This window comes from Macaca mulatta, chromosome 7 (genome assembly GCF_049350105.2).
Source record: "Macaca mulatta isolate MMU2019108-1 chromosome 7, T2T-MMU8v2.0, whole genome shotgun sequence".
Lineage (NCBI taxonomy): Eukaryota > Metazoa > Chordata > Mammalia > Primates > Cercopithecidae > Macaca > Macaca mulatta.
In genome coordinates, this window is record NC_133412.1 from 175,513,103 (window position 1) to 175,521,936 (window position 8,834).

General features: G+C 43.0%; 1 protein-coding gene and 1 long non-coding RNA gene across 33 annotated transcripts in view; one reads left to right on the plus strand and one right to left on the minus strand.

Moving 5' to 3' along the window:
- WDR20 (WD repeat domain 20) overlaps positions 1-8,834 on the plus strand; it is an 89,778-nt gene that overhangs the window by 20,478 nt on the left and 60,466 nt on the right.
- Positions 1-8,834, minus strand: part of LOC144330405 (uncharacterized) — a 55,616-nt gene that overhangs the window by 20,049 nt on the left and 26,733 nt on the right. The window lies entirely within an intron of this gene.

The window sequence follows — 8,834 nt, forward strand, 5'->3', positions numbered from 1 at the left end:
GGGCGCACTACCACACCCCTGGCTAATTTATACATTTTTTATAGCGATGGAGTCTCACTATGTTACCCAGGCTGGTCTTGGAACTCCTGGGCTCCAGTAGTCCTCCCGCTTCATCCTCCCAAAATGCTGGGATGACAGGCATGAGCCACCGCACCCGGCCCACCCACTCATTTTCTATGGGTCATGTGGCTCCAATAGCTGCTGCCTCATTTCTCAGCTACTTCTTAGAGCAAAGCACCTCTAGTTGTTTAAGTTGTCTCAACCCTCAAAGTGTGATCCACAGACCAGCATCGGCATCATCAGCGGTCACCTGGGAGCTTGTTGGAAGTGCAGAGTATTGGCCCCATTTACTGAATTAAATCTGCATTCTAAGAGGATTCCCAGGTGATTCATGTACACACTAAAGTTGAAGAGGCACTGGTCTTTACTAGCTTTGTTTGATTCTTTCACTGCCTCTTAAAGCTTAATCCAGCTGGGTGCGGTGGCGCACGCCAGTAATCCCAACACTCTGGGAGACCGAAGTGGGCAGATCGTTTTATCTCGGGAGTTTGAGACCAGCCTGGGCAACATAGACCTCATCTCTATTAAAAATTTTTAAAAAGATCAGCTAGGAGTGGTGACATGTGTTTGTAGTCCCAGCTACTTGGAAGGCTGAGGTGGGAGGATCATTTGAGCTGGGGAGGCAGGGGTTGTGAACCGAGATCGAGCCACTGCACTCCAGCCTAGGCAACAGAGGAAGAGTCTGTCTCCAAAAAAATAAAAACCTTGATCCAGTTTTGGGAGGCTGAGGTGGGAGGATCACTTAAGGCCAGGAATTTGAGACCAGCCTGGGCAACATTGTGAGACCCTGTCTTTACAAAAATTTTAAAACTAGCCAGGCATGGTGGTACATCTGTAGTTCTGCTACTTGGGAGGCTGATGGCTTAAGCCCAGGAATTTGAGGCTTCAGTGAGCTATGATCATACCACTGCACTCCACCCTGAGTGACGGAGCCAAACCCTGTCTCTAAAACCAAAAACTTGAGTGCACTCAAATTATTTCTTCTTGCTATCTGTTTTAAGCGTACCGTTGAATGATTTTTAGTAATTTATTGAGTTGTACAATTATCACTGTAGTTTTAGAACAGGAGAGATTGGTTTTAAAATTTAATTTTGTATTTCAATTATGCAGAACATTTACATGGTTCCAGCACATAGAACAAAGTTATATTCAGAGAGGTCTGTCTTCTAGTCCTGTTCTCCTTCCCCCTCCTAGCTCCCTTCCTCTAACTATAGATAATATTTTATTTGTTTTTGAGTTATTCTTTTGTTGTTACAGGAATAAGACGACATTTGAGCAGAGATGGGAAGGAATTGAGGGAACATACTGTGTATGGTATTTTGCATCTTGTTTTTTCTGCTTAATGATCTATATTGGAGATCTTTCCATATTAGTAAAAGAGAGCTTCACTCTTTCTTGTCATTGCTTTGTACTCCATGCTTTGGATGTGCCATAATTTATTTAACAACATCACCCTTGATTGATTGATGATCCCTTTTAAAAATATGAATAATGCTGTAGTGAATAACCCTACATGTATGATAAATTTCCAGAGGGGTACTGCTGGGTCAAAGCGTAACTGCATTTATATATATATATATATTTTATATATATATATATATATATATATATTTTTTTTTTTTTTTTTGAGATGGAGTCTCGCTTTTCACCCAGGCTAGAGTGCAGTGGCGCGATCTTGGCTCACTGCAAGCTCCGCCTCCCAGGTTCACGCCATTCTCCTGCCTCAGCCTCCCAAGTAGCTGGGACTACAGATGTCTGCCGCCACGCCCAGCTAATTTTTTCTACTTTTTAGTAAAGATGGGGTTTCACCGTATTAGCCAGGACGGTCTCAATTTCCTGACCTCGTGATCTGCCCACCTCGGCCTCCTAGATTGCTAGGACTACAGGTGTGAGCCACTGCACCTGGCCAACTGCATTTATATTTTTTATAGATGTTGCCAAATGCCCTTTATAGAAGTTGTACTGTTTTGTCCCCCCACATACCTGAGAGTACCTGTTCTCCCACAGCCTCACCAACAGTGTGTTGTTAGACTTTTGTATTTGATCTAATACATGATATATTGTAATTTTTGTTTTTCCATTGTGCTGAGTGAGGTTGAGCATCTTTGTATAGATTTAAGAGTGAGATATATTTCTTTTTCTTTGAATGATGTTTCATATCCCTTGCCCATTTTTAAAAATTGGGTTGTTGGATATCTTTTTTTTTTTTTTGAGACAAGAGTCTCACTCAGTCGCCCAGGCTAGGGTGCAGTGGCACCATCTTGGCTCACTGCAACCACCGCCTCCTGGGTTCAAGCGGTCCTCCTGCCTCAGCCTCCCAAATAGCTGGGATTACAGGTGCCTAGCCCCATGCTTAGCTTTTTTTTTTTTTTTTTTTTTTCCTGAGACGGAGTCTTGCTCAGTCACCCAGGCTGGAGTGCAGTGGCACGATCTCGGCTCACTGCAAGCTCCACCTCCCAGGTTCACGCCATTCTCCTGCCTCAGCCTTCTGAGTAGCTGGGACTACAGGTGCCTGCCACCACACCCGGCTAATTTTTTTTTTTATTTTTAGTAGAGACAGAGTTTCACCATGTTAGCCAGGATGGTCTTGATTTCCTGACCTCGTGATCCGCCTGCCTCAGCCTCCCAAAGTGCTGGGATTACAGGTGTGAGCCACCGTGCCTGACCTTTTTTTTTAAGACAGAGTCTCTCTCTGTCACCCAGGCTGGAGTGCAGTGGTACAATCACAGCTCACTGCAGCTTCAGCCTCCTGGGCTTCAAGCAACTCTTTCACCTCAGCTTCCTGAGTAGCTGGGACTACAGGCTCGAGCCACCATGCCTGTCTAATTTTTGTATTTTTTGTATAGACAGGGTTTCACCATATTGCCCATGTTGGGTTCACTAGTGTGTTTTAGGATTTAGCATACTTAGAAATGTTGTAGTTTACAAGTAACAGGAAACCCATTCAAACTAGTTTAAATTTTAAAGGGGTGTATTGGTGTATGCCACTGAAAATTCCACAGGTACAGTGGACTTCAGGCATGGTTTGATTGGGACGCTAGCTCCGTTTTGCTGAGATTCCATTAGTTCCGCTTTCTACCGTGTTTCACCCGGTTTAGATGTGAAAACAGTGGCAGAAATGTCAGGCTTCACATCACTGGACCACATAGACCAAAATGAGAGTAATATTCAGGATGAGGATGAACAGCTCTTCTAATCAGGCTGTCATAAAAATAAGGAAGCTTATTTCTTAGAAGCCTTTACCAAACCTCCTTCTTCAACTCGTTGTTCCAGATTGGATTAAGCAGCTCATTCCTTTGGCCAAGGAAGTGTGCACTGGTTAACCCAGTCTTTACTAACCCATACGTTTAGCAAAAAGATTGGATTATCCAACAACTTGATTGCTCTGGAGACTACTTTGAGTTGAGGTATGAGATAGTAGATAGGAGAATGATCTGTAAGTAGATATTGGATAGACGAGTAAGAGATGCAAACTACACTGAGGTCTTGCACTGGTCTAGGTATTGGGACTCAGATGTAATAGACGTAGTTCTTTTCTTGAGACAAGTTCATAGTGAGGAGAACCAGTACAGCAGGGAATATGATACCCTGGAATTGGCACACTGAGTGAAGCTTTGACTGCATTGTAATGTTTTGTGGTTTAAACCTGTCTTTCCTTTGCCCTTGCTGTTTAACTACTGTGATTGAGTTGCCACCTTTTCACACAATGTTGGAATTTTTTGTTTGAATCTCTATTTACCCCACTGGACTATGAATCTTGAGGGCAGAAACCATATCTTGTCAACCATATCTTATTGATCATATCCATCACAGTGCCTGTATGTAGTAGGCACATTATGTTCGTTTTTAAGTGGAACGAAATTTGAATGAATTTGTTGAAATCATAGTCCTCCAACAAGGACTCACTTGAGTACATCAGATAATCTTTCTTTCTTTTCTTTTTCTTTTTTTTTTTTGAGACAGGGTCTCGCTCTGTTGCCCAGGCTGGAGTGCAGTGTGATCTCAGCTCACTGCAACCTCTGCCTCCTGGGCTCAAGCCAACCTCCCACAGCCTCCCAAACAGCTGTGACTACAGGTGTGTACCACCATGCCCAGCTAATTTTTGTGTTTTTTTGTAGAGACAGGTTTTGCCATGTAGCCCAGGCTGGTCTTGAATTACTGAACTCAAGGTGTCCACCTGGCTCGGCCTACCAAAGTGCTGGGATTACAGGCATGAGCCACCTTGCTAGGCCCTTAGATAATCTTTCAAAACCCGTTTCACAAGCCAAAATTATCTGCTAGTTACTGGAGCTCACAGACAGAGGCTTGCTAGTCATTTTGCATTGATTGAGAGACTTCAAAATTAGTCACTGCTATGATTTCAATGTCTGTCCCCTCCAAAACTCCTTTTAGGATTTAATTGACTTGGGCCTTTAAGAGCTGATTAGATCATGAGGGCTCTGCCCTTATGAATGGATTAATGCCATTATTGAGGGAGTGGGTTAGTTATTATGAGACTGGGTTTGTCATAAAAACAAGTTGGCCAATTTCCTCTCTCTGTGTTGGGTACTTGCTTCTGCCTCCTGCCGTGGGATGACCCCCACCAGATACCAGCGCCATATTCTTGGAGTGCCCAACCATCAGAACCATGAGCCAAATAAACTTGTTTATAAATTACTCAGTCTGGCCACGTGCGGTGGCTCATGCCTGTAATCCCAGCACTTTGGGAGGCCGAGGCAGGCGGATCACCTGAGGTCAGGAGTTCGATACCAGCCTGGCCAACATGGTGTAACCCCATCTCTACCAAAAATACAAAAATTAGCCAGGTGTGGTGGCGTGTGCCTGTAATCCCAGCTAGCCAGGAGGCTGAGGCAGGAGAATCGCTGGAACCCAGTGGGCAGAGGCTGCAGTGAGCCGAGATTGTGCCACTGCACTCCAGCCTGGGTGACAGACCAAGACTCTGTCTCAAAAAAAAAAAAAAAAAAAAGTCTGTGGTATTCTGTTAATAGCAGCAGAAAATTGAATAAGACAGTCACAACCTCAAGTCTTATGTTGTTAGAATTCTTTTGGGCTAACCCAGAAGGAAGCTTTACAGAGTGTCTTGATTACCTGAAACTAGCGTTGTTTGGAAGTTTTGCTTTACCTATCCTGGTGTCCTGGAAAAAAATGCTTGCACTCTCCCTTCCAGAAGCAGGTGACTTTGCTGCTATCCCTACTTCTTTCCCATTAATTACAAGAATTGTGCTACTCCTTACATTGCCTTTTCCCCCCCTTTGAATTACAGAATAGGTGTACACGTAGTTAGCAAGACTGAAGGCATTATTAGCTCAGCTAATTTAAAAAATGATGGGTGTTGTGCTCGGGGCTTTCCTTGATGTGGCAGCAGTCTGACTTTGCCAGGGAGCTCAGAGAGTGTCTCACAAGTTGAACTGGAAAGGCTTCACAGAACCCTGACTGATACACTGCAAGTGCCACATTAGACCAGGCTTTGGTCCATTTGCCACTCCTGGCATCCCTTTGGAGCCTCCACCCTTAGACTCACGACACCTTTCTCTCTCTTCCTCATGGCCACTTTTGATCATTGAAGACTCCAGTGCCTGACTCACAGCCTTCCTTTCCAGTCCGGTTACTGCCATCATGTTGGGTGGTTTCATCTTCGTCACATGACCCGTCAAGTACCTTGGCTGCTAGCTTTCTTGCCTTCCATGTCCACCCCACTAATCTCCTCTAGTCCACCTCTGGCACTCTCTCCCACAGTGACATGCTGGATCTTGTCATCAGCTGAAATGGTTTAGCTCCAAAATCACTAATTCAGATAGAAACAGCCTTCCACTGCAATATGGCCTTCCTTCTCACTGCTCTAATTTCTCCAGGATACTGATTACTCAACTTCATGTTGCCAAATCCATTGGACACCTCTTGGCCCACAACTTCCTTGACCTCTTAGCAGCATTCGGCACGATTGATCATCTTCTCTTTATTGAAACATTCTTTGTCTTGACATTTTAACCTCAATTTTTTTTTTTATAAATTTCTGACCCACTCAGTACTTCACCTCCTTTGCTAGTTCTTTCTGCTCTACCTAGAATTTAACTGTTGGATTTCTTTAATTGCTCAGTCCTCTTCCCTTTTCTTTTCCATTATAAGTTTCTACTCTATCAGAAGTTATATTTCCCTTTTGTTCCTCAAATTGTTTCTTTTCTCCATCACCAAAGGAAAAACTATTTATTGCAATAAATTAATACAGGTATTCCTGTGAAAGTGCAAATTAGTTTGTTAGGGCAATTAAAACTTCTACGACATATGCTCTGGCAGCGTTACGTCTCTGCCACTGGCAGCTTAGGATCTGCCTTCTTGAGAGTGGTTTTTGCCAGTTCCTTTTTCCACTCAGTTGCCTTTTGCTTTCTGGACCACCTGTTTCCAGTCATGGGTGTGGTCATTTTTGGGTGGAACTGTGGCTCTCACCTCCTCTGCTCCAGAGCTCTGGTGGCACTGTCATTTTTCTGCTGCTGCTTGGGTGGCTGCTGGGTTCAGTCACCAGCTTTAGCGTCACCCCTTCATTCATATTTTTTTTTTTTTTCTTGAACAGACTTATAAGAGTTTGTCAATTAAAATTTTTTTCAAAGAGTAAGCTAGTATCTGCTTTCTGTTTTGTGAGTGTCATCTTTATTTCCTTTATTTAGGTTTACTCTGTTCTTTTTCTAGCTTACTGAATTGAAAACATGTTCATCCTTTCTTGCTTTTTAATGATGGCTCAAGGCTGTAACATTCCTTCTAAGTGTTGTTTCAGGAGCTTCTCGTATGTTAGCTGTGTGGGTATAATCATTGTGATATTAAATAATAGCATGTCGAGACCTAATTTTTTGTTTGTTTCTTTTTTTTTTTTGAGATAGGGTCTTGCTCTGTTGCTCAGGCTGGAGTGCAGCGGTTCGATCACAGCTGTCTGCAGCCTTGACCTCACAGGCTTAGGTGATCCTCCCACCTCAGCCTCCCGAGTAGCTGGGACTACAGGGACTTGCCACCATGCCTAGCTAATTTTTTATTTATTTTTTATTAGAGACAGGATTTCATCATACTGCCCAGGCTGGTCTCCAACTCCTGGGCTCAAGGAATCCGCCTGCCTTGGCCTGCTGAAGTGCTGGGATTACAGGCATGAGCCACTGGACCAGGCCTAGTTTGTTATTTCCATTTTTGTTCTCTCTTTAATCTTTGAGTTTCTAAGCAAGTGGTTTTCTTGTTTTTTTTGTTTTGTTTTGTTTTTTGTTTTTTGTTTTTTTTTAAAAGACAGGGTCTCACTCCATCACCCAGGCTGGAGTACAGTGACATTATCACGGCTCACTGCAACCTTCGCCTCTTAGGCTCAAGCACTTCCCCCCTCCCCCACCCCCCTTCTCATCCTCAGATTGGACTATAGGCATGTACCACCACGCCCGGCAGAGACTGGGTTTTGCCATTGCCGAAGCTGATCTCGAACTCCTGAACTCAAGCGATTCGCCCGTCTCAGCCTCCCCTAAGCAAGCATTTTAAAGTTTCTATTTATGCTGTTTAATTTTTTTTAACTGATTATTTGCATTGTGTGTCATGGAATGTTTTTATGATATTGGTTATTTGAGATGTGGTGAGTCTTTCTTTGTAACCTAGTTAAAACATTCCATGTCTTTTTAAAAGGATGTATATTCCCTATCTGTTAGGCTGAAGGTGACATATATCTGTGCATGCATGTTTGATGAAGTTTGTAATACTGTTCACGTGTCCATATCATTACTATTTTTATGACTGCCACTCTTATTTATCAGTTTCTGATAGATGTGTTATAAATATCTCACTGATTCTGGACTTGACAGTTTCTTTTTGCCAGTTTTGCTTTATATTAAATTCAGAATTGTTAGTCTGTGCATTGTTCTTTGTGTTGGTATACTATACTCTTCATTATCTCTATTTGTTTTTGCCCTAATTTTGTTTTGAGGATTGGACAGTTTATTTTGGTTACTATTTACATGGAATGTCTTTATATGCCTTACTATCTTGTCATTCATGAGACTGTCTTTTCCTTTACCTCACTCTCTCCACCTGCTTTCATTCTATCACCAATTCCTATTGATTTTCTCTCTGAGGTATATATCTTGACTACATCTGCTTCTGTTTTCACTACCCTCACTCATCTCACCTGGACACCATACAGCTACTGTCTGGTCTCCTGGTCCACTGTTGCTCCCTCTCATCTATTCTCTGGAGAGCAGTCAGTGATCTTTAAAAATGTGAATCTGATTGTCACTCCCAGGCTTGAAAATCTTTTCAATGGTTCCTGTTGCTTTTAGCATGAAAGACTAAATTCCTAACACAGTGTACAAGGCCCTGCATGAACTACCCCTTACCTACCTTATCAGTCGCTCTTCCCTTCATTATATCTTTCTCACTTGCTGACTTCCTTTTAATTCCTCTCACAAACCTTAACCTTTTTTGACATAGATTCTTCTTCTTATTTATTTATTTATTTATTTGACACAGGGTCTCGCTTTGTCTTCCAGGCTGGAGTGCAATGGTGCAGTAATAGCCCACTGGTAACCTCAGACTCCTTGGGCTTAAGCTATCCTCCTGCCTTAGCCTTCCAAGTAGACATGTGCCGCCACACTTGGCTAATTTTTTTCCTTCTTTTTTTTTTTTTTTTTTTTTTTTGAGATAGAGTCTTGCTCTGTTGCCCAGGCTGGAGTGCAGTGGCTCTATCTCAGCTCACTGCAAGTTCCGCCTCCCGGGTTCATGCCATTCTTCTGCCTCAGCCTCCCGAGTATCTGGGT